At 57.0% G+C, this 27,252-nt stretch overlaps 1 protein-coding gene across 1 annotated transcript in view; it reads right to left on the reverse strand.

The window, feature by feature from the left end:
- RAI1 (retinoic acid induced 1) overlaps window positions 1-27,252 on the reverse strand; it is a 76,549-nt gene that overhangs the window by 31,273 nt on the left and 18,024 nt on the right. Inside the window, 1 exon segment of the mRNA XM_076351110.1 lies at window positions 9,170-9,250. The gene's annotated coding sequence lies outside the window, so the exon portion shown is untranslated.

The following is a 27,252-nucleotide window of genomic DNA, read 5'->3' on the forward strand; positions in this document are numbered from 1 at the left end:
CATCGGGGCTGGAAAGGGCCCAAACCCCAATCGGAGGATGCTGCAGCATCCCACAACTGTCCCTGCAGCTTCTCCTCGCCAGCCAGCCCGTCCCGGCTCCAAATCACGCCCCATTGGGGTGGCACGACCCTGCCACAGGTCCCCGCGGTCTGTCCCCAGCCAGCACAGAGGCACGAGATGCAAACCCCAGGAGAAGGCAGAGATGGACGTTGACCTGGGCACAGGAGGCTCCGCCATCATGAGGATGAGGATGAGGATGAAGAAAGGAGGAGTACGATGCACAGAGCTGGCCTTGGGTTTTATGCACCTTGCAGGGCTGTGGTTCCCACTCGCACACAACGCCCCAGGCTTGAGCCCCTCCTGCTCAGGCCAAAACCCCCACCGGGCACCAAAACAGCAAGAAACACCGACCGGCTCGCGCCAAGCTCAGCTCGGAGAGATGCCACATTCGGGCGGTGGGGGCTGAGACGGAGCTCCAGGAGCGAGAAGGCAGCGACAGCGAGACTCGCTGGGGAAACAGGTGCTCCCTGCGCCCCGACAGATACAAATATGCTGCTGCCCAGCGACACCACGGTAATCGGCTTGTGCCACCGTGTGCTACGGGAGCTGTACCTTGAGTGAATAGCAATTACGCTCCTACAGCCCCGGCTGCCCAGGGAGCTCCGCGTGTGCTGCAAGGATCCACGCTGCTGCAGAACAAGCTGGTGAGGGCGATGTGGTGTGTCCCCCAAACCGGACCCTCTGCAATCGCAGGGATGGCGTCTTATTTTCTCTGGATATTCTCCCGTTCCTCTTCCCGCAAGCCAGAGGGCCGGGGGGTGCCGCAGCAAAGGCTGCGAGTCCCGTGACTCCAGCGGCAGGAGATGCGGGAGCCCCGGGCAGCGATCACAAGAACGGGGAAAGCAGCAACCTCAGGTTGCAGATTAGCTTCATTTTATAGTCAGGGAGGCAGAAACCTCCCGTGGTTCAACATCTCGCTAGAGACCACACAGGGAGCCTGGGGAAGGCCAGGGAGAGGTCGCAGGTCTCTGCGGGGCGAGAGCATCCCCTTCCTGGGGAGGGAGCTCGCTCGCTCGCAGTCAGTGGGACCCCGCGGCTCCCCCAGCCCATCGCCACACCCCAAACTTCAAGCGGGGCCATGCATTGCACCCCTTCCCCCCTATGACCCCAAACACCCCCCTCGGCAATACCGGCGGGGGCTGCAGAAACCAGTTTGGCGGAGAGAGGCTCTTTAACCAAGTTTAAATGCACTTCCCTTGACTCAGTTCCCAGTTCAGCGTAGAGGAGACCCAACTTGGCCAGCAGCCACGGTGCTCAGCTATGCACGTCCCTACCGAGAGACACATTCCTCAGCACTGCAGCTAAGTGCAGCACAGCCTTTGAGGCCTTCACCCCTCCTTCAATGATAATTTATGCCCTCTGACCCAACTCCCCCTTTTACATCAGGCTGATCAATAGAGAAATCAGACAATCCTTTTAAGAAACTATCTCATCTGATCCTTCCAGCTAATGATCTCTGCTCTTCTTACAGCTGTTTGCAGATATGTAGCCCAGGCTGCTGGGGGAAGCGGGAGGAAGAAAAGCCACGGGGCCAAATTTCTCCTTCCCCAGTCCAAGCAGGAGCGGCAGCGTCGCTCCCAATTTGCACAGGAGCGAAATGGGAGACGCCAACCCCCATCTTTCGGAAAACCGGAGCGCGGGCTCCCATCGGCAGGCTGACGGCTCCTCCGGCAACGCCACACACCGACGCTCGCTGCCAAGCATCGTGCTGCAGGGAAGCGCCGGCTCCGAAAATCTGCCCCCTCGCCCGTCTCACCGCCAAACGTGCCCTTCTCCCAGCCCGGGAGCCCTCCGAGGATATTCTTCTTCATCCTTGCTCTTCCTGTAGGCTCCAGCCTCCCGGCATGGCTTTGCATCGCCTCCCCTGCAAAGAAAACCCAGCAACACAAAGCACCAGCCCCGAATCCGGTTCTTGGCTGAGCCGCAGTCGCCCGCACCCTGTGCCGTGCACGACTGCGGCACCCCGGCTCCCGGCTCCTCTGTGCACGGAGGGGAAGTGGTGAGCACTGGGGATCTCCATCGCCTGGCCACCAAACCCTCGCCCCTCATGGCACTCTGGCTTTATCACGGCAGCAAAAGCTCACGGGTACAGCCGCCTTCTGCCCATGGAGGAGCTAAACCGGATCGGTGGAAGAGCGAGCGATGTCCGGTGCGGCACTTCCACACGGGAACGCTTGGGGAGGAGAACAGCATGGCAAATGTCCACGGCAGAGCCTCCAGAAGGGCTTTATTGACGGCAGCTGCATTTCCATTTAACTGGCAAAGGAACAGGGTTAACCAGCGAAGTGGGAAGCATCGGAGAACCCTTTAAGTCTTCAGAGTAAATCAGCTCCTGGAACAAACACACTCGGTAGCCAAATGTCCCCTTCTCCTTTGTGCGCGCTGGGCTTTTGACATTTATTACGCTGCCCGAGAACCACTCAGAGGAAGGATGCTTTTCTTGCATCTCAGGGCCATTTCTCACCCTGGCACACTTGGACGGAGATTCCTCCCCTGCCCAGGCAGGGTCCGGCCCCCAGCACCCCATCCCCGCGGGGACCTCACCCTGCAAACCGCCCAGGAGGCAGGATGGGACCGTGCCCCAGGGATGCTCCGCACCCTCCCCGTGCCCGCCGGGAGCCAGGGAGCAGGCTCCGAGCCTGGGGTACCTCCGAGGTCCCCCCACCGCGTGTCCCCTGCCACCCAGCCCTTGCTCTGGAGCCAGAGAGCAGATGCAAAAGCCAAAGGGTCTGAAGGGCTGCTGCAGCGCAGCGCGGTGCAGGTCCTGCCACAGCAGTCACAGTGAATTACAAGGTATTAGAGCCCCACGCCGCCGTGCCTCTCGTGCAGCAGCAGTCACGGTGAAGGACATGCTACGATAGGACTAGAGTCTCCTCCGGAGAATCCAGTCGCCGGCCTGGTGAAAGGCGATGGTATGAACAGGCCAGCCCTGTTCTATAGATCATATAGCGACAGGCATGGTGAAGGACACGCTATTACAGGACGAGGCGGTGCAGGGGGTTTACCCAGCGACAGCCAAGCTGAAGGACGCGGTGTTTGGGGGGGGGACGGGGGACGGCCATGCCTCGCTGGATCAGTGAGTGCCCACGCCTCTGCAAGCCAGCAGCCGTGAACGTTTTTAATTATTCTTTCCTACTTTATCGAGCATCTAATTTTCATTTATGCGCTGGCCATCTCCACCTGACAAAGTGGCTGGTGCCGCTCCTTTCCAGCACCGCTCCTTTATCCCCTCCTGGCACGAGCCGGATGGGACCCAGCGGAGCTGGAGATCCATCCCCGGCACAGGGGACCCTTCCGGTGACCGACCTGCCCTGCAGCTCCTCTGCACGCCCCACGTGATGTCGAGGACCGTAATGGAGCTGGGCAGAGCCTCCCCGTGTCCCTCCTCATCGGAGCACAAGCGCCGAGCACCAGTTTTAGTAGCTGCCATAAATGCAGCAGGAGCGGTGTCCCCTGGTGAGGCATCGAGTGGTGACTAAGAGCGGAGATGACAATAAAGCGGAGGAAGCAAGGTCTGACTGCAAAGCAGCAAACCAACCCCCCGAATCCAGCCCGGAGGCACTGACTGATGATGCTCCCCCAAACCAGAACGGAGCCCGAGCCCTGCATGGGCACGAGTCGAGCTGGCAATGGGGAACCGGGCTCTCTTGGGCTCGGGCTGAGCTTGGCCCTGGCACAGGCTCGGTTTGGGTGGAAATCCCATAAACGGGAGGGGAGAAAGGCTTCCCCGCATCAGGACGCTGGGACGGAGTTCAAGCCTCTTAGCAAAGCACAGAGGGAGAATTCTGCACAGCCCCTACGTATAAATCTGCCCCCTTAAAATGGTCTCGGTGGTAAATGCGGTAGAGATTGTGCACGACTTGACAGACCGAGGCGTATTTATGGCGCTTTGGCACAAGGGATACAGCCAGTTGGGATTTTTGCTCATCTCTACCACTTGGGCATAGTGCAGCCACAACAAACCCATTTGAATAACTCTTGTTTCAACCAAGGCAGAGATCCAGCCTATTCCCCGCGAAGCAAGCGCCAGACCTTGAGCCAAATTAATCTCCAATGGATCTCCATCAACTTCATGGAGTTACAACCACAATTTGGCCCATGCGTGACATGTAAATCTGTTAATTTTTCTTCCGAATCGTCCAAATACCGCAGCATTTGTTAGCGCAGGAGAGGGACGCATCCTCCAGGAGAGATCTCTTTGGATACCGCGCCAGCCCTTCCTTTTTTTTATTTCCTTTGCTGCCTGGGATAAAAGGCGAGCGAGACGGTCCGTAGTACGTGTCTGAGCTGTTTGGGAAAGAAATAGGAATTTCCTCCTGCCATTCCCAGTCATTTGATAGGCAGGTGGGATGCGAGCAGGAATAACTCAATCAAGACAGAGCAATTTTTAATTAATTTGTGGATCCCTTTGCCGGCTGATCGCCTTGGAGACAAAAGGGAAGCCTCTCCTTTAACACTTGTGTGTGCCTGGTACTCTGAGCCTCCCCTTTTCACCAGCGCATCTTTGGTCTTGAAAGCCACACAAAAGGAAGAATTCCTTGATCTTTTGCCTTGGCTTTTGCTAAGACGGAGACACACACGAGGGGGAGCTGGTTTGGGGGTTTTTGGGGTTTCTTTTATATTTTTTGGAGAATATTAGAGCCCAAAATGCACACAGAGCAGGGCGGGGAAAGAAAAAAAAAAGAAGGAAAGGGGAAAAAAAACCCCTCAAACCTAAGAAAGCAGAGCATTTTCCCCTTGCTGTGTTGACACCTTCTGCCCAGCCCACTCCATCCCCAAGGGGAGGGAGTTGAAAGGTTCAAGCTACATCAAGTGGTGAGTAATGCAGCGGGAGGCTCCTGCTCGGGGCCGGGCTCTCGCCCTCCGCGATTGCTCCCTGCCCCGTGCCCGATGCTGCGTGGGGCAGAGCCGAGCTCTCGCCCTCCCCTTCTCCCCCCTCCCCACCAGCGACAGTGGGGATGCGGGAACTTCCTAGGCAGTGACTGACACTACAATTATCGATTGCCGGCTGCAAAGGCTTGCTCTCGCCTCCCCCCTCTTCTCACTTGTTTTCTTCTGTGCAGCAGAGTGCCAGCCTTCAGAGACTGCTGCTGTAAAAGGCTCAGATTGACGGGGTGTCAAGATACCCGCTGCCCCTGGCTTTTAACGTTCCCTTGCGGGGGGGGGGGAGCGGGAAGAGCCCCTGCACCGGCGAGGGGAGCTCAGCTAGCTCCAAAAGAAAGGGAGGAATGAAAAGCCTTCCTCTCTCCTCTGTCGAGGAGATGCTCTTGAACCACAAGCAGCTTTTTCAGCCTCAGCTTGGCTGCGTGCGTCTCGGAAATCTCAAGACGCTGGGAAGGAGAGGTGGCGTGCCAGCCGGCCCCCGCCAGCGGCTTCATCCTGCCCAAAATCAAAGCACCCAAGAAAAACACCACCCTCCCCACCAGGTCCCCATGGGGTGGCACACACACGTAACTGCGTGCCCATCGGATTTGGCCGTGGCCATTTCGGAGATGGGGAGGGCAAGAAGTCTCCTGGCCAGACGACGTCACTCGGCAAAGGCTGCAGAAGGACCGGGACTCCCCAGCCCGGGTGCATCCTCTGCTGCTTGGCACTGATGGCACGGGGGGACCAGACCAGAGGGGGGGACCGGACCAGAGGGTTTTCCTAGCACAGACCAGCAAAGCAGGAGCTCCAGGTGCCCCCCTGGGTCCTCCACTAAAGGCTGCGATGCCACCTCAGGAGGCCACCCTGCCTGATGGCCCTCGGAGCCAGGGCTCCTGGGTCCTCCGCGAGCCCCATCCCCGGCTCAGCTGGCCACCCCCGGCAAGTGCCATCCCTGCCACAAAATGGGGATGGCAACCTGCTCGTGGAGGTGTTCGCAAAGCCTGGCGGCACCCTGGGACGACGGTTAAGTGTTACGCGCTGGAGCCATAGGACTGAAATTAAAGCCGGCTCCACGACCGTTGGTGTCGACACCTGGTGATGGGAGGAGAGGGATTGATGATGGAGAGTCTGTCGCTCCTGATGCATCGCTGTCAGGGTCAATACACAATTCTCGGGGAGATCAGATGTCCAGGTTAACTGCTTTGCCTCCGCGCTAAGCCGATGGGCTGGTGGAGCTCTGTCCTGCTCACACATCCTCTTCCCTGGTCAGACTCAGCCCTGCAGCCACCAAAGGCCACTGAGAGCATCCCCGGGGCTCGTGGCTTTTGTTTTCATCCATGTAGAGCTCAAGTGTAGCTGCAAAAGGTGTCCAGGGCTGGGAGAGGGACATAGGGCAATAGGGACCTGCCCCCCAGAAGCTTTTAGCTGCGCCAAACCAGCCCGCTGCCACGCACAGCATCGCCATGGGACCATGTGGGGACACAGGGCTTGGGGACAGCCACCACCTCCCCGCGGTCACAGAGACACTGGCCACCCAAGGGGGCCTGGGAGGGGGAGTAGGGGTGACGAGACCCCCGTGGAGGGGAGCCCCATCCACCGGTCCCCCTGCCCATCCCCGTCCCAAATTGCTGGGCAACGGAAAAGGCAGGAGAGGGGGAAACCTCACCTCTCCTGCCCGGCACAGGTCCTGCCAGCTCGGTGGCTGTGTCCCACTCTGCACCCTGGGTGGGCAGAGGATCCCTGTGGCTTTGGCATGACGCCTGTCCCCTCCAGGTGACATTCCGTCTGGAGAGAGCCACCCCTGACCCTTGTGGGCCAGGAGAGCTGTGACAGCGGGGCTGCATTGTGCCTTCTGCACCGAGCAGGCTTGTGGCACCCCACGGCACCCGACAGCACTCCGCAGCCACGTGGGGTTCCCTGCTGCTGCAGCAAGCCCAGGCAGGAGGCACAAGCCCTGCTTTGCACCCTCACCGCCGGCCATCCCCACTCATCACGCCGGGCAGGATCCGTCCCGCAGCCCAGGGGGTCCTGTGAGGACGAAAGCCACCCGCAGCCAGACTGCAGCGTCTCACCCCGCCGGCTCCCGGGGGGGGGTTTAGCCGCACATCTCCTCCTCGAGCACGGTACAGCCAGCAGCCGCCACCCAGCCTCCCTGGGGGAGCCCAGCACGGTCCCCCCCCGGGGGGTGGGAACCAGGGGGTCTCACTTGCTGGCAGCCCACGGAGCCAGCTTGGGGGAGACACAGCATCGCACCCCGACCCCAGCGCAGCCAGACTTGCGCCAGCCCCCCCAAAAACCCGAGAAAACAGAGCGCGGCATGAATAACAAAAGCAGCGATCAGTAAAGACTCTCCCAAGAGGCTGCAAGTTCTTCAATTAGAGCTCTCATTATAGGAACGAGAAACTCCACGCCGTCTTCTGTACGGATAACACTTTTTTCCCCTCTCTTTTAAAGAAAAAAGGGAGGGAGGGAGAGGAAGGCTGCATCTCTAATGCAACAGACAGGTCTGCTGAGATTCACTTTGGCTCTTATTTTGACTTTCATCTAAAAGAGCTGCCCTGGGAATCCATTAAGTCCAATTTAAATCGGCTCTCCGCCCTCACGGCTTCTCTCCCCGCCTTCACGCCCCCCCCCCCCCCCCCCGCCCCGGCCCCTTTCTCACCCCCCCCCTTGGAAGCAAACAAACACAAAAGCAAGGCCAGGCAGGGCAGGCAAGCGAAGGGCAGGCAGCGAAGGGCAGCACCGGCAGGGTTTCGGAGCCGTTCCCCGGGGGATTACAGCCCTCCCCGGGGCAGTTGCTCAATCTTTATTTCCGCCCAAATAAACACAATCCGGCCACGTTTGGATACCACCTCAATATCACCCACCTCGGCGGCTCTCTGGGGGGGCCGACGGGGTTTCGGGACCCGTTTCTGCTCCCCATACATCACCCCCCTCCACGCACAGGCGTATTTTCCTCTGATTTTATTATTTTCGAGTACAATTAGCTCCATTAACGCCGGCAGCCGGCAAAGTTGGATGGGATATAAATCGCATACTTCACTCCAGGTTGTTTTTTTTTTTCCCCAGCGAGTTTCCCCACCCCAAGATCATTCCTCTGCCTTTGGGAATCGCCCCCCCACTGCAGCCCCGCAGCCGGGCGAGGGACGGACCCCTCGCCTTTCAATTCACCACACTCATTCAAGCTCCGCTTCTGTCGTATAAGCAGTTTTCCAGCTCTTCCCCCCCCCCCCCCCCCCCCGTAACACACCCGCTCTGCATTGCATCCTATTCATATGTTTTCAATCATCGCCGTTTCGTTATTTAAAACAAAAGCACACGGCCCCCCCCGCCCCGTGTCCCCCCCTCCTGGCAGCAGGCTCCGAGCCCCCTCGCCGGGCTCCTCGGTTATTCCCTGGTTTGTTTGTTTATTAATGTCAACAGAGGATTTGGGGGCAAAAATTTGCCGTGGGAGAAAGAGGAGCGGGAGGTGAAAGTCCCACCGAGGGGCTTTCCAAAGGCGCAGCCAGATGTGCAAACCCCGCGATTCCTTGGGTTATCTGCTAGACCCATTTTTTTCCTGCCCCGCCAGCCACCGAATAAAAGAAAGAAAATCCATCAAGTCAGCGTTCTCACGTGCAGACAACAGCAAGGATAGCCAGGCGCCCGACCGCGGCACCACCGCAACTTTTGTAAGTATAAAACCGTGCACATTGATAACTCCTAAATTAAATAAGCCTCCCCTGGAAGATTTCCCTCTGCAGAGGCTTTCGCAGCCCCGTGCCCGTTATTATTTTAACTTTGGAAAAGTAGGAGTCAGGACGAGCAAAATGAATCCATCCCTTGCACACACAAATATTCCAAGTCTCAGCTGTATCTTTGTTCCGACACCCATCAATTGGCAAGTCAGGAGGATTTTTGGACCGGTTGCAAATTTCTTTATTACTTCCAGAAAAGCAAACACCACCCCCCCCCCCCCTCCTCCGCCGCTGCTGCAAATAGGACACACGGGGACACACACACACACACACGCGCGTACGTACCCCCCCCCCCCCCCCCCCAAACTCCGCGATGCCAGCGCCGTGCATCCAGTCAATTGCAGCGGCACACGAGTTGCACAAGAGAAAAATAAATCCGGAAAAAGCTCCGTCCGCACCCCCCTGCCCCCCCCCCCCCCCCTTCTGCTGCGGCTTCAATAAAAAAGAAGACAGAAAAAAAGGAGGAAAAAAAAAAAAAGGCACAAAGATGTAGCTTGCAACAATACCTGCGATGGTCCTCGCTCGCTCCTCTCTCTCCTGCTGGCTCGCTCTCCTCCTCTTCCAGAGCACAGTAGCCAGATTAGATCCTTAGAAAAAAAAATGTGAGAAATAGCACAATTCTCCTTTTTTTTTTTCTTTTTTTTTCTTTTTTTTTTTTTTTTTTGCTTCCCTTCTCAGCAGCCCTTCTGAGCTCCTTCACTAACCATTATTCATAGACCACTAGGGGATATAAGGTAATTAGAAACGGCCCTATAGCATCCAGCCTGAAAATGTAATGCCAGCGGTAGGAGTGGTGGAGGGCTCTGGCTGCGGGCGGCTCCGGCAGAAAGTGCTCGGTGGAGCTGGGGACGAGGTGAGAAGTGGGGTGGAGGAGAGGGCGAGCGGCAGCGGGTGCTGGCGGCTCTCCCCGCAGAAACCAGGGTGGCCAGGGACGCCGAGGGGCAGCGGCACTGGTTTGGTTTGGGTTTTGGGGGTGGTTGGGTTTTTTTTTTTGGGGGGGGGGGGGGTTGGTTTTGGGGTTGGTTTTTTTTTTGCCTTTTCTTTTTTTTTTTTTTTTTTTTTGGAGCGGGCTCGCTGTGCCCCTGTGAGCCGTGCTGGGGCTGCGTGTGTGTGTGTGTGTGTGTGCGCGCGTGTGTGTGCGTGTTTGTGCCAGGAATAGCAATCAGCAGAGGCAGCACACAGAGCGCAAAAATGCCATCATGCAGGGTCAACAGAAAGCTGCAGACATTTCCCCCCCCCCCCCTTTTTTTTTTTTTTTTTTGGTAGGCTTAATCCTCTGGAGCGGGGGAGAGAGAAAAGGAGGAGGCTGCCGCCTTCTTTATAGTTTTGATTTTTTTCCTCTTCCAGCCTCGTAGGATCAGATTAAACCCCCCCCTCCTCCCCTCCACGCACGCACACACACTCCAGCCCCAGCGATCCCAACCCTCCGCCAGCGCTGCACCGGGGAGATGCCGGAGTCGGCGCAGGGTGGGCTGCGGGTCTCGCTGCCGCGATGAGCTGGGTGGGATGAGCTAGGTGGGCTCGCGCGGCAGTGGGGAAGGAAAGCAAGAGGGAGGCAGCGCTTGGGGGGTGGGTGGGTGGGTGGGTGGGTGGGTGGTGGTGGTGGTGGTGGAGGCAAATGAACAAATCACACCTGCAGCTTTCTGCGCGCCGTAGCCAGCTGCAGCCCAGGCAGGGACCGGCAGGAAAAATACAGGCGCGCGGGCTCCCAGCGCCATGCATCTGCGGGGATTTAGGCGCACGGCGAGCTGATGGTCGCTCATCGCTGGGAGCGATTGCTTTTGGGGGGTTTATTTTAGGAAGGGGGGGAAAGGGAGACGGTAACAAAGAGCAATCCTTCCCCGCACACTGCTTTTTCCAAGGGGTAAATAAAATCCGGCGCAGAGGCGAGGAGGGGGAGCCGGTCCCCTCGCCAAGAGATGCACAGCCCACCAGGGAGGGATTTGGTGGCCCTGGCACACCGGGACGCCCACGTCCTGCCGCCAGCGGTGCCCGCGTGGGCTGGCCGGGGTCGCTGCCGTGCAGCTCCATGTGCGCTGGCTCCTGCCCGAAGGGTGCAAACGCCCAGCCCTGCCTCCTCCCACGACTCCACTCTGAGCCTCTCTTTAATTGAACTAAAGCTGTTCACCTTGATAACGCAGCACGACAGCAAGTTTCCGAGCCGTACACGGGGGGCTGGAGAGCTATTTGATCCACTTCCAAGGTGCTGCCTTTCAATTCAACCCCTTGCTCTTGAAGGATGGATAACCTGGCCCTCTCTTTTCCCTGTTAATTACTCGAGATAGCAGCTGCAAAACAGACCAAACCTCGTAAGGGGACCCAGCATCTGCCAAAGCAGACCGCTTGGTCTCATCTCCCCCATCCCCTTTCTCCTCATCCTCATCCTCATCCCCATTCTCAGCCCCAGCCCCAGCCCAGCCCCAGCCTGGCTGTTTATAGCTAATACACCACAGCACGCTCCCGGCCACCTCCGACTTCACACGTGCCTCTCTGCAGGACGGTAAACCAAGCCAGGACCTCACGGCTCTCCGGGGATTCGGTATTTATCCCCCGTACCCACCGATCCCCCCTGCCCTTCACAGGGAAGAGCTCCTCCACCATTTGGCACCACGGGCTGCGACTGCCGCCCTAGTAAAGCCAAGGTGGGACATACCCCAGGGGCATCACCCCCAGCTTCTCCTCTGGGATTGAGAGAAGACTAAAGGATTTGTTAATTTTACACTACAATCCCATAAATTTAGTGATCCGGTCCATCCGGGTCATTTCACGGCTCTGGTATGTTTGCAATCCCCACCTCCGGGAGCCCTGTGATTTCAGGAGAACCTCAGCCCTGCTCTGCTTAAACCCTGACCTCACCGTGGCGAGGAGAAAGGTCGAAACCACAAGCCCCCGAGAGCCCCATATGCAAATTGAATCACCACCAAACGCTTTGTTTTTTAAACGCTGTGATTTTTCCAGCAGCTTCATAGTTCTGTGATTTACAGGTTCACAAAGGCTGATTTCATGACTTCTCGGCACTTCTGAGGTGCCGGCACCCACGTCGCCTCCATTTGCATGACACGGCCGCGTCTGTCTCAGCCCAACCACCGGCTGGGTGGGAGACCGTCACCTATCACAGCAATTAACTTTACTCATTAAAGCCTCCGAGCTCGTAGGGGATGCTGCTGCGCAGTTGTGTGGATGGCAAAGTTTCCATCCTCTTGGTGAAATCCGGCTCCAGAGCATCCCCGTGCGTGGCACGCAGCCCCCCGCCACGGGTGCGGATACGGCCCCATGCCCCTTGCGTTCACCGGCCACCTCTGCGGAGCAGATCTCACCCCAAGCTACCGCAAACCCAGCACGATCGGCACCGAAAAGCCTCTTCCCATCTTCCCCGCCGCGAGAGCAGGGTTCACCTTGCCGATCAAAGCCGGAGGCTTCCCTGGAAGTAACCCCCCCCACCTCCTGCCCTGGGGGGCTAAGAAATAATGACTCATTGCAATGTCATTTCTGGAGATGCTAAAACAAAGGCGTTCCAGCTCCCTCAGTGTCTCGCCACTGCGACCTACAAAGATAAGGCATCCTCCTCAGTGCTGAGAAAAATGAGCTTTTCCCCACCAGCCTCCCCTTCCGCCCGGCCCTGCCGTGCTCCGCTGGCCCCGGGGTCCCCGGGGTCTTCCCGGCACCTACATGGGATATTCTGAGCCGGCTCTTCCTCATTCCTCTTCCTCTCATCCCTCTTCCTGGCTGATTTTCCCCCAGCCCCGCTCCCGACGATCCCAACGGATTGCTCTCGTCCCCTGGTCGGGGTGACACCTCGCACCCTATGCCGCACACCCCGCGCTCGTGGCTCCTTGCAGGCAGGGAGCAGGCAGCCCTGCCCCAACTCTCATCAAGCTCTGTGCACCGGCTCCGAGCGCATCCGATGGATTTTCATTTCCTAACTTTGCCCTTCGGGCTATTTCTAACGAGCTTCCTCGAGCTTAAAAAAAAAAATAAAAATCCTTCATCTTGCGGCGTGGCGTCGGAGTGGCAACGCTTGGGACGATTGTGCCTGCGAGGAGGCTCGAAATTAATTATATCACAGTCACTTCAGGTAGGGAGGCCACCGCACTGACCCCCTCGGACTGGCTCCCGCCTGGGACCCAGGGAACAGCCAGAAACCTCCTCCCAGAGCAAACAGGCTTTTTTTGGCCTAGAAAAATGTATTCGCCTGGTGTGATGTTCGGCCGGTGCAGCATGGCCCGGGGCGAGGAGCCACCGATGTCCTCCCACGACCCCATCCCCTCGCCGCACCCCACGTCCCCAGCCCCAAGCCCCCCCGTGTAGCCTCTGCCTGCAGCACCGGGTCCATCCACCCTCCTGGACTCGTCCCTCCCATCGAGAGAGAGGAATCGGTCCCGGGCACCTTCGTTTCCACTAATCAGATGTTTTAATGAGTTTCTCAGCGCCCGGCACATCACCACTTCGTGCCACCGCCCCCTCCGAGGCCAGCCCCACTCCCGCGGTGTGCCGAGGCCCCCGTCGTCTCGAAGGCTTTCCTTGGTGGGAGAGCAGCGATTATTTCTCTCAAAAGGTCTCTTATAATGGAAACCATCTCTCCATCCCTCCTCGGTCTCCTCCTGCCGTGACCCAGGCTCCGTCGAGAGGAGCTCTGCTCCGAGGCAGCGCCGTGTTTCCATGGAAAGAGTGAATAGCAGAGTCTTCCCAGCGGTTTATTAGAATTCCTTTTACTTCGATGGAGAGTTTTAGAGCAAAGTAAAAAGGCTTTAATGTGGGGCTAATGGAGCCCCTGGGAAGTCCAGGAAGGAAATCTGCCCTGGAGAAGAGGAGGCGTGAGGAGAGGGAGGGCAACTTTTAAGACAAATTCCTGGACAGGTTGAAATTTTTTTGCAGAAGCCATCTCAGGCAGCGAGAAATGGAAATGAATGTTTGTTTTATTTTTAACAGATGTTACAAAAGACCTGCCAGTAATTCAGCGAACGATGCAAAACCTAGATCCCACTCACTTTTCCCGGCATGTCTTCCATCCCCTCCCTCTCCTGCTCGGCAAGAACGCTTATTTGCATTTAGCATATCATATTTAAAAAAAAAAAAAAAAAATTAAGCAATAAAACAACAATTGTAAGCCACTTCATTTCCTCCCTCCCTAAGGCTTTGGTTTCAGTTTAAATCCTTGGTTGTAGCAGCTATTATAATTGTTTTTAATATTTTTTTCTGTCTCTTCGCATTTCCCAAGCCCATCTACTCGCCCGCTTTGGGGGTTCCCCTCTTTGCCAGTCCCCCCCGTCGCGCTCTCTCCCTGCTGTTCCCCCAGGGGACACGACAGCTCTGGACTTTGCAAAGTGTTTGGAGCCCAGTGACCGCCGCTCCCTGCCTGGGGACGTCCCAGTGTTTCTAGGAGCGCTGGTGAAATACAGCCTCCTCTTCGGGGAAAAATACAAGGATTTGGCTGTGGTTAAGAGATGGGGAGATGGAGAGGGAAGGAGGTACGATGGGGGGTCCTAAAACCATTCAGCCAGTGGCTCAAACAGGAGTAAGAGTCCGACTCCTTTGCCCCTCCGAAAAACGAGGTGCAGATGCCCATGCACGCACAGGTACCGCAGTGCTCGGCCGGCTGGCGGGCAACTTCGAAGTCGATCTAAAACCGACCATGATGCCGGAGCGGTATTTGGGGTGAGGTACGGCACTTGTGAGTGTCACACACGAAAACCGGACCTGGGAGGCCAGTGACAGTCCTGGGCAGAGGAGCCCCGAGTCCCACAGGTGCCAGATCTCCTGAAAATGAGCAAGTTTGGCAGCTCCTGGTTTAACCCTTGACTGCAAAACACATGCTGCAACGGCTCCCCCTTTTCATGCCTAACCATGGAAAACCGCTTTTCTCCTCCCGATACCCGGCTTCCCAAAGAGCAAGTTCCCACGGAAACCTGGACCGGGCAAATCCACGTGCACGGCCACACATGCAGGTCATGGCTCCCGCCCGTATCCCACGCAGAAATGCCTGGGAAAGGCCACGGCTTTTTTTGCGCAAGGGATGGTGCTCTTCCAGCTGAGACTCACGAGACGAAGGGCGGGAAATCCAGGGTGATTTTCTGCCTCGTTTCTCGTTAGCACCCCTGCATGCACAGCCCCAAGCGGGGCACGCTCCGCAGCCCTTCATCCTGCACACCGGCACGCCAGATTCATGCTGCATCGGTGCCTTGTTTGCAGGATCCCAAGCCGGAAAGGAGGAGACGGGCTCGAGAGAGCAGCTACAGGGCAGTGCCGATACAAACAGGGTGTCCCTGCGCCCTTTATAAATCCTAAACCCTGCCTGATTTCCAGGCAGAAAATGGCATCCGTGTGCGTTTCCAGGTGACGGAGGAAAACTGGCTGTTTTCACTGAGCTTTCTCCTCTTCCCGTTACAATTCTGCACCTGGGTAGCAACTGTCGGAAAGAGGTTAATCACAGTCCTTAAATCAGGAACCTCATTGTGGTATGCTCGGGATGCGCATCTGTGCTCTCCACGGCTCATCCCCAGCGGCATTTGGGAGAAGGCAATATGCCAAAAAAAACCCCACCCCCAAATAAGCCAAATCCCCCCCAAGACGAGCGATAAGCATCCCAGGGTGTGGGACCCCGCTAATTCCTCGAGTTGGTCCTGCGGCACGTGCGAAACGCTCGCTGTGCCCCCAGCCCGGCCGTGGCTGCGGGTTAAAGGCATCTCGGTTAACGCAGTGTTGGCACAGCCGTCATGTTGCAGAAAAGGCTTTTAAGGGGTTCGGTTTTTGCTCGCTGGCCAGCCTTGTGATGGAGGGGAGGAGGTGTGACCTCGAAACGCCTGGGGAGCGGGAAACGATCCACGGGGATGGCGGAGACCGTGAGCGCTCTCAGCCCCAGACCCGGAGCTCAGCCCCGCATCGGGTCAGCCCTTGGCAGAGAACAGGCTGGAGCTCCGGCAACTGCCAACCGCCCGGCTTTGCTGCTGGTTTTCAAGTGTTGCAACGCCTGGCCTGACCTTGCTATTTCTAGGCCCGTCCCAGGGGATCACCCTGCTCTCCCTGTTTTGGGAAAAAGAAGCGTTTTGGAGCATCAGAGCCCTTCGGAGAAGGGCCCGGCTGGTGCTCGGCCGGGCCCCGGGCTGCTCGTGCCGCAGAGCCGGCAGCGCTAACCGCCGGAGACGGAGGCTGTTACGCGCGTGCACGCACACACACGTGCACAGCCCGGAAAATGGAGAGGAATTGATCCCGGAGGCAAATCTCTTTTGTTCTAACTCCATTGCTGTAACTGGATCTCCCCAGGTTCTCGGCTCAGGAGCCAGAGCGGATCACATCGCTTTCATGCCTTCTCCCGGTGCCAGCTTGTCACATTCCCCCGTCGCCGGCGGCGGGGAGGGGACGAGCGAGAAGGGGAGGCATTGCTCACAGCGCTTGTTTACCTCGGCAGCCGCGCACGAGGGGTGTACGGCAGTAATGAGCAAAAACCGAGAGGGAGCAGATTGCAGATCCGTGGCATGAGACCACCCCCAACTCACAGGCTGCCCCTTTTTAACGAGGTCCCCCCATCATCCTCCCCGCCAGGCTCCCCGTGCCCCGACGGCCTCCCGCCTTTCCCGGCTGTCTCGTTTCGACTGCAGAAATGCTGATTCACAGAGCCCGGCGCAGGAGGCGTTTGGGAGGCAGAGAGAGGAGCGACCCGGCTGCTGCCGCTTGCGCAGGCAGCACTGCCTCTGCGCAACGCCACTCGAAAGCACCCGACCTCCCCGTGCGCTTTTACACCGGTGATTAGCGACAACGAAGTCGCTGCAGATTAATCCGCTCTGCGCTTATTCCAGCACCTCTTACCCAGTGACTCCCTCGCCTCTCAGCAAGGTGAATTCATCCCCCCACCCCTCCCCGGGAGAGCTCTCGCGTTGATTTTTCTCCCCTTTCTGCACAGGGGAAAGCAAGGTGAAGGATTTCACGCCACGTGCCCAGCGCCACGCAGCGAGATGCTGGGACTCCTGAGATGGGGACGGCGGGGATGGTGCGGTGCAGGAGGTGGGGTGGATGGCACATGGGTCCCCAGGGAAGCACTTTGCTTTCCAAGTGGTAGGGCAAAGCAAACGGCACCCTGACCTGCCCCTGTGCATGTGTCACGAGTCCTCGCTCGTGGATGCTTTGCTGCATCACCAGCAATCCCGGCCCCGTCTCCTCCTTCCAGGGCAGCCAGTGACCGGCGGCGGGGTCTGCACCCCGGCTGGCCTCCTGGCATTGAAAGCCATGTCAAGGGCGCTGCGCCGTGACAGCAGTCAGCATGAGCCAAACCTGCCCACCCTGTCTCACCTCCTCTCTGCCAGCGTGGTGCAGCTGGTGCAGTCCCTGCCCGTAGCAGGCCTGAAATCAGAGGCAGCAAAATGATGCTTTTTGGGGGCAGGCTGTGGGGACAGTGTTCCTGGCAGCCTGGGGCAGGCAAATGGGTGCAAAAGCAGGGGCTGGCTGTCCAAGCGTCCCACTCTCCAAAGTCCAGGTCCCTTCCCTCTGGGACAACCACAACACCTTGCAGAAGAGCTCAGGTAAATACATCCGACCTGCTTTACTCCATCCTGCATGTTCGGTTGCATTCAGTGACCCCCTTCACTTCTCCTCCTTGAGGCCACGCTCCATCCCAAAGTCACCTGCGGTGCCATGATGGATGCAAACGCTCTGGGACCTCATGGGCTGAACAGCACAACGTGACGCAGACCTTCCCATCACCCTCACGCTCCTCCCTGTGCCGCATCCCTCTGGGCTGCTCGGACCAGGCAGGATCCAGCCCAGAGCAGGGAATGCAGGAGGTAAACCTGGTGAGCCAGGCAGGGAAGCCAATATTGCATCCACCTCCGCAAGCTCACAGGCACATGCTGGATGGGTCTGGGGGCACTGGGGCATCAGCAGGACACACCTCACCACCGCCGTGCTGCTGCATCTGCAGCCCCGAGGCTCAAAAACCCAAACCACCTTTTATTTTATCACTCTTTTTTTTTCACAGGGCTGTATCTAAGCCGTGCCAGTCCCCTGATCCCCTCTGCATGGGCGACCACCTGCCTGCAGCCTGGGGTCGGTCGCATCTCAGCTCAGTGAAAAGCCATGGTGCATCTGAATAGATTTCCACAATGCAAATGTAAAGGCCCCAGTGGGTTTGAATAGGAGCCCTTGAGGTATTATCTCAGCAGTGCCTCGAGGCAACCACCTGAATCCTTCCGTGACTGCTGCACAAACCCGAAATGTCTCCAGTGGCTGGGGATTATGGACAGACCTTGCAGAGGAGCGCCCAGGCCACTGCAGCCTGCACCATCAGCTCTCAGATGCCCCCACGTGCGCCCAACCCTCAAAAAACAAGGCACAGTGACGCTAAGATGACCAAGGCCCAGATGCCAAGGCAAGAAACCAAGCTGAAGTTTTCACATTAATCATATCGAACTCTATTCTTTTTCATCTATTTCAAGGCAAGTCAAGAAGAGGCTCACACTCTCCCCTGGCAAACCACAGAGGATGACGTGAGCCTGTCTCTTGCATTGCAAGTAGAGTGTGTCAAGCAATTAGCAAGTAATCAGGAATTCAGATAGGGTGGGCAGGATACGATCCCTCAAAGCTCTGGCACGAGCAAAACACACCCCGGAGTTTCCCATCAGGCATGGAAGGCAGTAGAGGGAGCAGGGGCTGTTGGTGAGCTCTCGGGGAGCAGAGCAGACACCATGCCAGCGGAGCCCGCCGCCATAAACCATCTCGCGTTTAGCCTGTGCTGTAGCTAAGAGGCCCCAGGCGTTCAAGCACAGATTTTCCCTCACTCGCTCCCGACGTCAGGAAGGTGGCCAGGGCAATTCAAAGTGCTGGTCCTCGGGCGTCCTGCAGACCTGCCGAGTCACCCAAGCACCCTTGCGCATGTCCCATCTCTGGGTGTTTCGGTGTTGCATTGACTCTTGCTGCTGTCACCAGTTTTACTCCCTGCAGCTCTGACCGTGCCGGTTTCCGCTCAGCATCCTTCCAGCAGCCCAAATCCTGCTCTCCTGGAAGTTAGGGGCAAAACCGATGCGAGAGAAGGAGCACGCCTTCAGTGCTCGCTCCGTTAAGCTGTTTCCACTTTGGTCCCCCAGTTCTGCTAAAACCACATCACACAAAGCCCTGGCACAGCACACAAGCGGTACGGTACCATTACACCGAGCTGGGCTCTGCCAGCATGGAGTGCACCGAGAGCACCCTGGAGGGGGGACGCGCCGGCTCGCAGCCACCCCAGACACCTCACGGGTCCCCACGAGCACCCAACCAGCCCCGCAAGAAGAGAGGGAGGATTATCCCGGGGTGCGAGCTGCCATCCTGGGTGCACACCTCCCTCCGGGCGCGGGGCCCAGGGCGCAGAAGGAGCCGGCGCGACGGGCGGGTTGCAAAGGGGACGCCTAATCTGCCACCCGCCCTTTCTCCTCTCCATTGCCAAGGTAGCAGCAGACAATGCTATCTGCTGGGTTGTCAGCCGTCCCTCCTCCCGCCGTCTCTTTAGCCAGAAAACTCTCCATCTGTCTCCAGATGGGGTGTTTCTACCACTCCAGTCAAACCGATTCAGAGTGGAACAATGATGCTTTGTTAACAAAACAATTTTTGTGTGTCAAGCCCTCCTTCTTGCGGTTTTTTTTCCCCCCAGTCCCCAGTGGGTCAGCTTTGTGTGGCGTCCTACATTTTGTTGTTTCTTTCACATTTTAAAGGCTCCGTATTTTAGTACAAAAGGTGCCTGCGGAGCAGCTTTTATCTGCGAGGCAAGATTTGACACATACGCAGATCACAATTGCGACAGGAGGTTCGTGATGTGGTGGTTAAGGGTGGTGTCAGGACCTTCAGAGTGATGAAGCATTATTTCCAGTGATTTTTGCCTCCAGGATGAAAATTAGAGCTGGTCCTACGCTGCATATAAGGCTTCTGTGAGCTGGAATCCCCCAAGGACTCGTGCAGGGAGCAACGAGAGAAAGTTTGAGCTTGCTTTTGCGCAGGGCAGGCGTCAGCCGTGTCCACCCGTCCTTCTCGTGTCCTCCTGTGCAGGACAGGGCACCTCTCTCAGCTTGCGAGGGGAAGGGACGGGTACGCAGAGCAAATCTACGTGCCTGTGAGTAAACCACAACCCTCTCCCCAGCACAAACCCCACGGTGGTCAGGAAGGTGAAATCTCAGCCTTCCCGTGGCCAGAGCCTCCAAACGAAGATCCTGGGGTGCACTTGACTTCTCCCCAGCTACTTGGGGTTGGATTATCCCCCTCGACCCGCTCCCTTACCCAGCAGCAGGAAGATCTCTCTTTTCTCTTCCAAATACATCTCCACCACACAGGGCTCCAAGAAAATCAGCTCTTCCTTTCCCCCCCCCCTCCTCTCTTATTTTTTGCCTTGAAGCAACAAGCACACAAACCACCTTCTGCTCTGCACATAACCAGCAACTCACAGCACCTAACCAACCCGCTGGCTCCAAAGCAAACAGCTTTGTGTTCCTAAGCGGGCTGGCAATTCCTACACAAGTGGGACTTTTTCTTCCAGCTCCCCCCACGTTTGCAGGGAAGTTCCCTCCTCCTTCCTGTCCTCAGGTAACTGCATCTACATGGAAACACCAATATTTTTATGAGTCACCCCCCTTCTTCCCCCCTCCTGCTCTGTGGCCAACACCCCTCTGCTTTCAAGATCAAAGCCGAAGGGTACCAGCTGTGTCACGTCCTTTCCTCTCCAGCCCTTTCCATCTCCATTTGCAGCCGTCGCCAGCGTGAGCCCCTGCTGTTCTGACAGCGCTTTGTGCTGCCCGTTCAACGCCGCAGTTCCGTGCCCGCCGTCTGCTCCCCCTCCACCCCACTCCTGCCATCCCCGCTCCCGCTCCAGCCGCACCGGGAACACAGGGAACCCTCCGGAGCTCTTGGCTTGGTCCCCGCCGGCACGCACGGGAGCTGCCCCGCCGGCCACCTCGGCTGCTGCCCTGCCTGTCATGTGCTGCTTTGGAGGAAGAAATGTGCTCAGAGAAGAGAGAAACAGGATAATCTGCTTCCACTGAAATCCCATCCTAATTCCCCATGTCTGGAAACTCCTCTGCAGACCGGAGCACGAGACTGCATCTCGCTTCCAAAACAGCAACTCCATGGGGACCTTCGCTCTGGGCTCGTTTCGGCACGGGTACAACCTCAGCCGGGAAAGTCCAGGTACTTCTGAGAAAGCGGCCGAGGGAACAGAAATCTCCCTCCATGTTCAAATGCTGCTGAACACCTCACGCAGCCCTCCGTGCTGCAGCAGGGATTTGCAATGCGACGGGATAATTAGCGTCAGGGATGCGCTTCTTGCTGCATCCAGGAATACATGTCCATTTTTGGCCTCCGAGGGAGCACCGCTCATGCACCCTCGATGGAGGCTATTTCCATTCGCAGCAACTCACAGGTCTGACGGGTCCGTCTTCGGGCAGTACGCCCCATCCTTCGTGGCATCTCGTCTTGACCGCACCACGTGCACCTCCTGGGTGCTGCGATCGTACGTTTAGCAGCGTTACAATCCCCGCTTCCCAACACCACGCTGTAACTCTTAGCCGGAATCCAACTCAGAGTTGTCTCTTCTACAAGGACTTTGAAGAAAGCATCGCACAGAATTAAGTCTCAGTGCTTTTTATATGTAAAACGCTGAATTTAGCTGCTAATGGCAATTCCCAGCAGAAAAGGATGGTTAGTAGTGGCGGGTATATTTATGAATACTTTTTAAGCAAATGCTGTGAGGCGGGAAATCTATCGGTCCTCGTGGAAAGCTCCCCCGTTTGCTGCTGCAGGCATGTAAATGCAAAGTTTCAACATGGCTTTTGCATTTTGTGCTCTGCTACACACATCCCTCTCGAACCTCTTCTCTCAGAAACGGTTTCTCAGCCTCTCTCCCACGGTCACACGTGTGTCACCGTGACCTGCCCGGCTCAGAGAGGGAGGCAGCATCTCCGTCCTTCACCAGACACTCCACTGACTTGCCGGTAAATAAAGGTCAGGGGATCTACTTGACTGGTCTCCTCAGCCGCTCTCTCCAAAGTGGTAAAGGGCTGACATATAAAATACCCATGTCCTGGATTTCTGGGAGGTTTTCACTGAGAGCACATTATTTCTCCCCAGCAAAGCCAGGAAAGAATTTACAGTTGGTCAGGGCAGCGAGATTGCTCTGCTTTCTCTTTCCTGGGACAGAAACCCAGTTTGAAACAGATTGCTAGCAGCTAAATGCAAGTTCCTTAGCAGCTTCCAGGGTGAAAATATTCCCTCTCCAGATCTCCTTTTATGTCCACAACACATTATTCCGGTGGAGGGCTCTCTTGCTAAGAAAAGCTGTGATAACTCCCAGCCCTGTCTCCAAAGTGGTTCAGGTATGGGAGCCAGCTCCCCTGCAAGCATCCCTTGGTCCTACTGCCCAGCTGAGATGTCCTTAATTCCTCCATCTGTCCCCTCCAGGCTTTGGCTGGCTCGGCTCTCAGACGGTGAATACATACAGCAGGCTGCAAGGCTGCATCTCCTAAATGTACGCTTCTCCCGCAGCTTCAGAAGAAATGATGTCTGCTAAGTCCCCCAGCCCGCTCCTGGGTGCTTCTGGGGCTTTCCATGCTAAGCCGCCTTTGTCCCGCATGCCGCATGCAGACAGACAGGAGGTTCACACCAAAATCCACCTCTCCTCTCTGCCTTTAACTGAACCAAAACAAAAAACAGATGGAAAATCAAATGCTGGCACCGTGAAGCATGTGAGCTGCACTTGCACCAGCCCTCCTGGAGCTGCAGAGTGTACTCCCTCCTGCTCCAGGGTCCCAGGGCAAAGCCAGCCTTCCCCAAAAGGGTTATCGCTGGGGGGGGGGTCCCGCTAATCCCCCCTGCCAACCACCGAGCAGCATGGAGGTGGAGGGGACAGAGGGAAAGAAGGGAAAGCAAGAGGCGAGAGCAGACTTAGCGTTCCGCACTTTACGATAGCCCAGGAGGAACAGTTTCGTCTTCCAAGCAGGATTTCCGTGATGGTTGCACACCGAATAGCAGTGGGACAGCCATATACTGGACACTGAGCTGCTTTTAACCGAGCTCCATCCACCCCACACGCTCCCCGAGGCAGAGCCCCTGCAGAAGAAATAGCTTGTGACCACAGAATTAAGACTGCGCCCTAATGAATGCACGCCACTCTGCCAGACGTAAGCTGCTCAGGTGTCTTTAATACGGGGATTTCTTACGTGCTCAGCTCCTGACTTTGTAACCTTAATCATGTATTTTTTAGTGTTGTGTTTGTGCGCACGTGAGCTTATCTTCTTTTACCACAGCCTCTTCTTTTCACCATCTTTCTAGGGTAAACAATACCCAGACTTTTCCATGTCCCTCCTTGGGACCGCACCAGCGTCCCTAAACTTCCCTGAACGCTCCTCAATTTTGCAATCGCCCCTCCGAACCAGGGTGAGCCCTGCAGCGCAGCGACGAGGCTGTCGCAGATTCGACTCCAGTTCCCGCTGGAGCCTTCCTCGCCCGCCGATGCTCGGAGGTCGCTCCCGCGTGCAGACGAGTGCCCGATAGCCCCTGTGCCATGCCAATGCTCGCCGCGCGGCACGGCAGCAGGAAGAGAGGGAGCTGAGAGAGCCTGCGGTGGGGGCAGGGGCCGACGGCGTGTTTGTGGAGTAACGTTCAAACTGCCGTAACGGATTGCCTTGTTTACACTGGGCCCAGGGAAAATCACTCCAGGGATGGAGACGGAGAAGCGTCCAGAAGCCTCTCAGAGCAGGGGAAGCTCTGCATCCTCCTGCCTCTTACTTTTGCTTTCAAAACACACACACACACCCCCGCCGCTGTCAAGGCGCGGAAGCTTTAAAATCACTGTAGTTAAGTACGGGAGGGATGAGGAAAGGGAAGGAAAAGAGTCCTCTGATGGGAATGTGGCTCTTCCGCGGGAGTGCGGGCTCCTCCTCGCCGAGAGGAGTCCTTGGTACCCAAGGATGCACCAAGAAGGGTCGCCGGGCCGGGGGCTGCTGCAAGGAGTTGCCACGACATGCTAGGAGAGGGAGAAGAAGAAATAGGAACCACCTTAAGGGAGGGGAGCCGCCAGCAGAACAGTTAAAAATGACTAAATACTTTCCCAATATCACTCTTCCACGTAAGCACTGCTGTAATTGCCCTTGGGATGTTGCACAACGGCGAGAGGGAGGGGCAGGTGCTGGCAGGGCGGGCAGGGAGGGAGGCGTCCCCGGCCAGCTGCCGCACCAAAAGGCATGCAAACCTCCGTCCCAGGCGCTGCTGTCATCGAGGAGAGACTCTCAGCGTTGCCGCACGGACGTCTCTGCCACCTCGGGGCCCTGCTGCTGGATTTAGCCCCCGAGGGGCCGTTCCTCGCGGGAGCTGGAGGGCTCCCGGGAGGAGTCACTCCTCACGCCTCTAAGACACAGCGGGCTGCCCCGGGGAGCAAGAGCGAAAGGCGAGGAGGACCAGAGCCCACGTTGCACTGTGTGGCAAAAAAAAAAAAAAAAAAAAGCTAAAGAAAAAGAGAGAGATATAAGGGCTTCATTCAAGAGCTCTCGCTCTCTGGAAGTCTCACGCAGAGCAGCTGGTCTTTAAGACAGTCGCAAGCATGACATGCAAGCACAGAGCGGTTACATTTCTGGGTGCTTTTATTAGTGACACTCAGACAGGGGCATCCACTCGACCCCCGCGCGAAGGAAAACGGCTGACTCATTCTTCCAGCGATGCTCAAGAGCAGGGACACGGCGCTCTGTAGCAGCAGTGTGGGTCCTCTCCCGCTTCGTAAGCCAGATCACCGGATCCGGGCTCGGATACCACGCACGTACGCACACACCAGCTAATCCGCAGATGCGCTGGGTCCCTGGATAGAGCATCCGCAGCCTTTGCTTCCAAAAGCAGCGCGCTGATGCTCGAGTCGAAAGGGAAACCTCTGAGAGATGCAGTCTCGAGGTTTAAAACATCTGTGGGCCACCAGCCATTAAATAGGATGCTATGCTGGTTTGCTGCTATCGGGTCTTACGCCAGGTTCATCACTGTGCCGGCTGGGTACCGTCCAGCAATGCATTAAGTGATGTGACTATTTCTGTTCTCATCACATGTTTGCTCTCATCCTCTCCAGGGTGTGTGTGGGGGGGGAAAAAAACACACATTCGTTATGGAGTGTCTTATTTTGGTAAGGCTTTTCCTTTCTCTGCGTAACGCGTGCTGTTGGGCTGTTGGCAGAGGAGAAGGGGGATTTTATTTTCCTAATATCCATGTACTCAGGTATTTTCTGTTCAAGGAGGCAAAGTCAAAGAAATGCTAATCAAATATCCAGGAGTGCACAGTGCTGACATCTGCACCTCGCTACTATATGGCCTTTCATTAGCATTACCTAAATGTACGACCATACCAAGAGCAGATTTCCTTAGCAACAGGGCTGCCTTCATATTTCCTCCCCACTACCCCCTGCCCTTAGAAGAAAAATGACTTCAGCTCTTTTGCAGAGCAGTGCTCACAGCCACTCCGCGATGCAGCAGTGCTACACAACGCTGCCGGGCTTACTATATGCTGCATCTGGGACGCTTTCCTCTCTACGCCGGGACCCGCGAGCCATAAAGCAACCTCTTGACTTAGCTCTTCTGTACAGCCACAATAAAACTCCTCTCTTTTCCTAACGGAGCATATGCAAAACAGCCCTGTAACGGCAGAGGGGGGATCCTCTCCTCCAGATGACTTACAGCTCCCCTCGCCGAGGGAGGATGTCCAGCACACATGGCGGTGCCGGCATCGCCGGCTGCAGCCTCCTCCGCTCCCCGTCACCTGGTCACGGGGTGCCGACTGCCCTCCTCCCCAGACCGCATTTTAAGCCACCTTCGCCTTGGGCAGGGAGCTGCCAACCCCTCCTCTCCCCGGATCTGGGCCAGAAAGACTGAACACTTCATCCTCTGCGCTCTCCCCCGGTGCCACAGCCTGGTGCGCTGGGCTATTTTAAGAGCTCGTCTGGGAGACTGGCACACGCACCGCGCTGCCGGGAACTCCCTGCTTCTGTTTCAAAAAAGCTGGAGGCTGGGAGCCTGCTGGGACTCACCCCTGTGATTCCCAAGGTCTGACCCTCCTCTCGCTGGGACTGGCGCAACGCTGCTGAGTCAAACGGAATTAGTCCCAATTAGCACTGGTGAAACGGGAGGAGAATCGTGCCCTCCCCGGCATTTCAACCCCTCCGGGCCGGAGGCTGTAACCACTAAGCCTCCCCCTCCAGCTATGCCCCTGCTGTTCACCTCCCTGCTCTCAAACCCGCTCGGTCTGTGTCGCCGTTCCCTGCCCTTTCCACACGGATACTCTCTCCCTTTCCCATTACGATAGGGTCTTTGATTGCACGATCTCATAACTATAATGAGACAAATATTTATTTTGCAGATATGGGTTAATCAGACCAAAGGTATAGAAATATTTCATGCGCTAATCAGAGTACCTTCAGCAATCAGTATAGTAAATAACTCAGGTAAATTAACATAGGAGAGTTCCCTTATCAGGTTTTAGTCTCAGATATATGTGCATTAAGGACTAATTTGCCCTCCCCCCTCAGATCTGGGCTGGAGCCCAAGATGAGGTTCAGACCAAGGTTCCCTCCCATCAGCTTTCACAGGAGCTGTGCGGGCTTTGCTCCTGGCAGGATCAGACGCCGGGATGAATATTCAGCAGCGCAATCGCCTCGCCTTTGTTTTCTGTGCTCTGCACCTTTAAATTTCCAAGGGCTCCGCTGTTTGCAGCGCAGACAGCCTTTTTGCATTCAGTTCATCGCAAGCTGACACAGAAGACACGATGGAGCAGGTTGTGTCTCCTGCTCTGAGCCCTTCACGCCGCTCTGGCAGCGTTCAGGGGCCATATTAAGAGCCGCGAGTAATTAGCGAATTCCTCCTGCCCCAGCGTGGCGCGGAGCAGCCGTACGCGGCACCTCGTGGCAGGTTGGCGGTGGCTGGCCGGCCGTACGTGGTGCCAAGAGCAGAGGTGCAGCAGTGGCTGCGGGGATGCTGGGCTCCCGTGCGGGTCCGGAGGGGCTGAGAGTGGGACCAGCCAAGTGAGAGCCCAAGAAGGGCTCTTTGCTGCAACGGGCCTTCCCGCGGTGCTCGCCCAAGCTCCTGCAAATTAGCGGTCCCAGGAGACACCTTACGTGTGAGTGCAAGAGCTGCCCAGATCCCCCGGCCTCAGTGTCCCTTGCTCAGGTGTCCCCAAACCAGAACCGGCTGTGCTGCTGCCCCAAAGCAGCTCCTACAACTGCATTTTCCCAGTTTTGCTCAGAAAAAGCTCCCGCAGAGGAAATACGGAGGACCTGGAGATTCTGCCCTTGCCTCTGTCGTGTTTTGGGATCCCCGAGAACAAAAAAGCACCGGAGGAATGGCAGGCATTATAGTAACGATGGTGACAAATTTAATTAGAGCAGGAAGCTCTGGAGTGGATTTCAAATGGCAACACGGCATTTTGTGTGAAAGCATTGCCTTGCTCCCCCCTTTCCCTCCCCGCCTCCACCGCGCGGCTCCATCCAAACCCACCCCACCCCGCGGGATGCGTCCCTCTAATTTTCCCACATGTCGTCCCCTTCATTCCCCCACCCCCCCCCCACCCCACCCCGCCAAGGACCGACACATTCCCGTGGTCTGGAAAATGCAACCGT

The sequence above is a fragment of the Aptenodytes patagonicus genome, chromosome 13, assembly GCF_965638725.1.
Source record: "Aptenodytes patagonicus chromosome 13, bAptPat1.pri.cur, whole genome shotgun sequence".
In the NCBI taxonomy this organism is placed as follows: domain Eukaryota; kingdom Metazoa; phylum Chordata; class Aves; order Sphenisciformes; family Spheniscidae; genus Aptenodytes; species Aptenodytes patagonicus.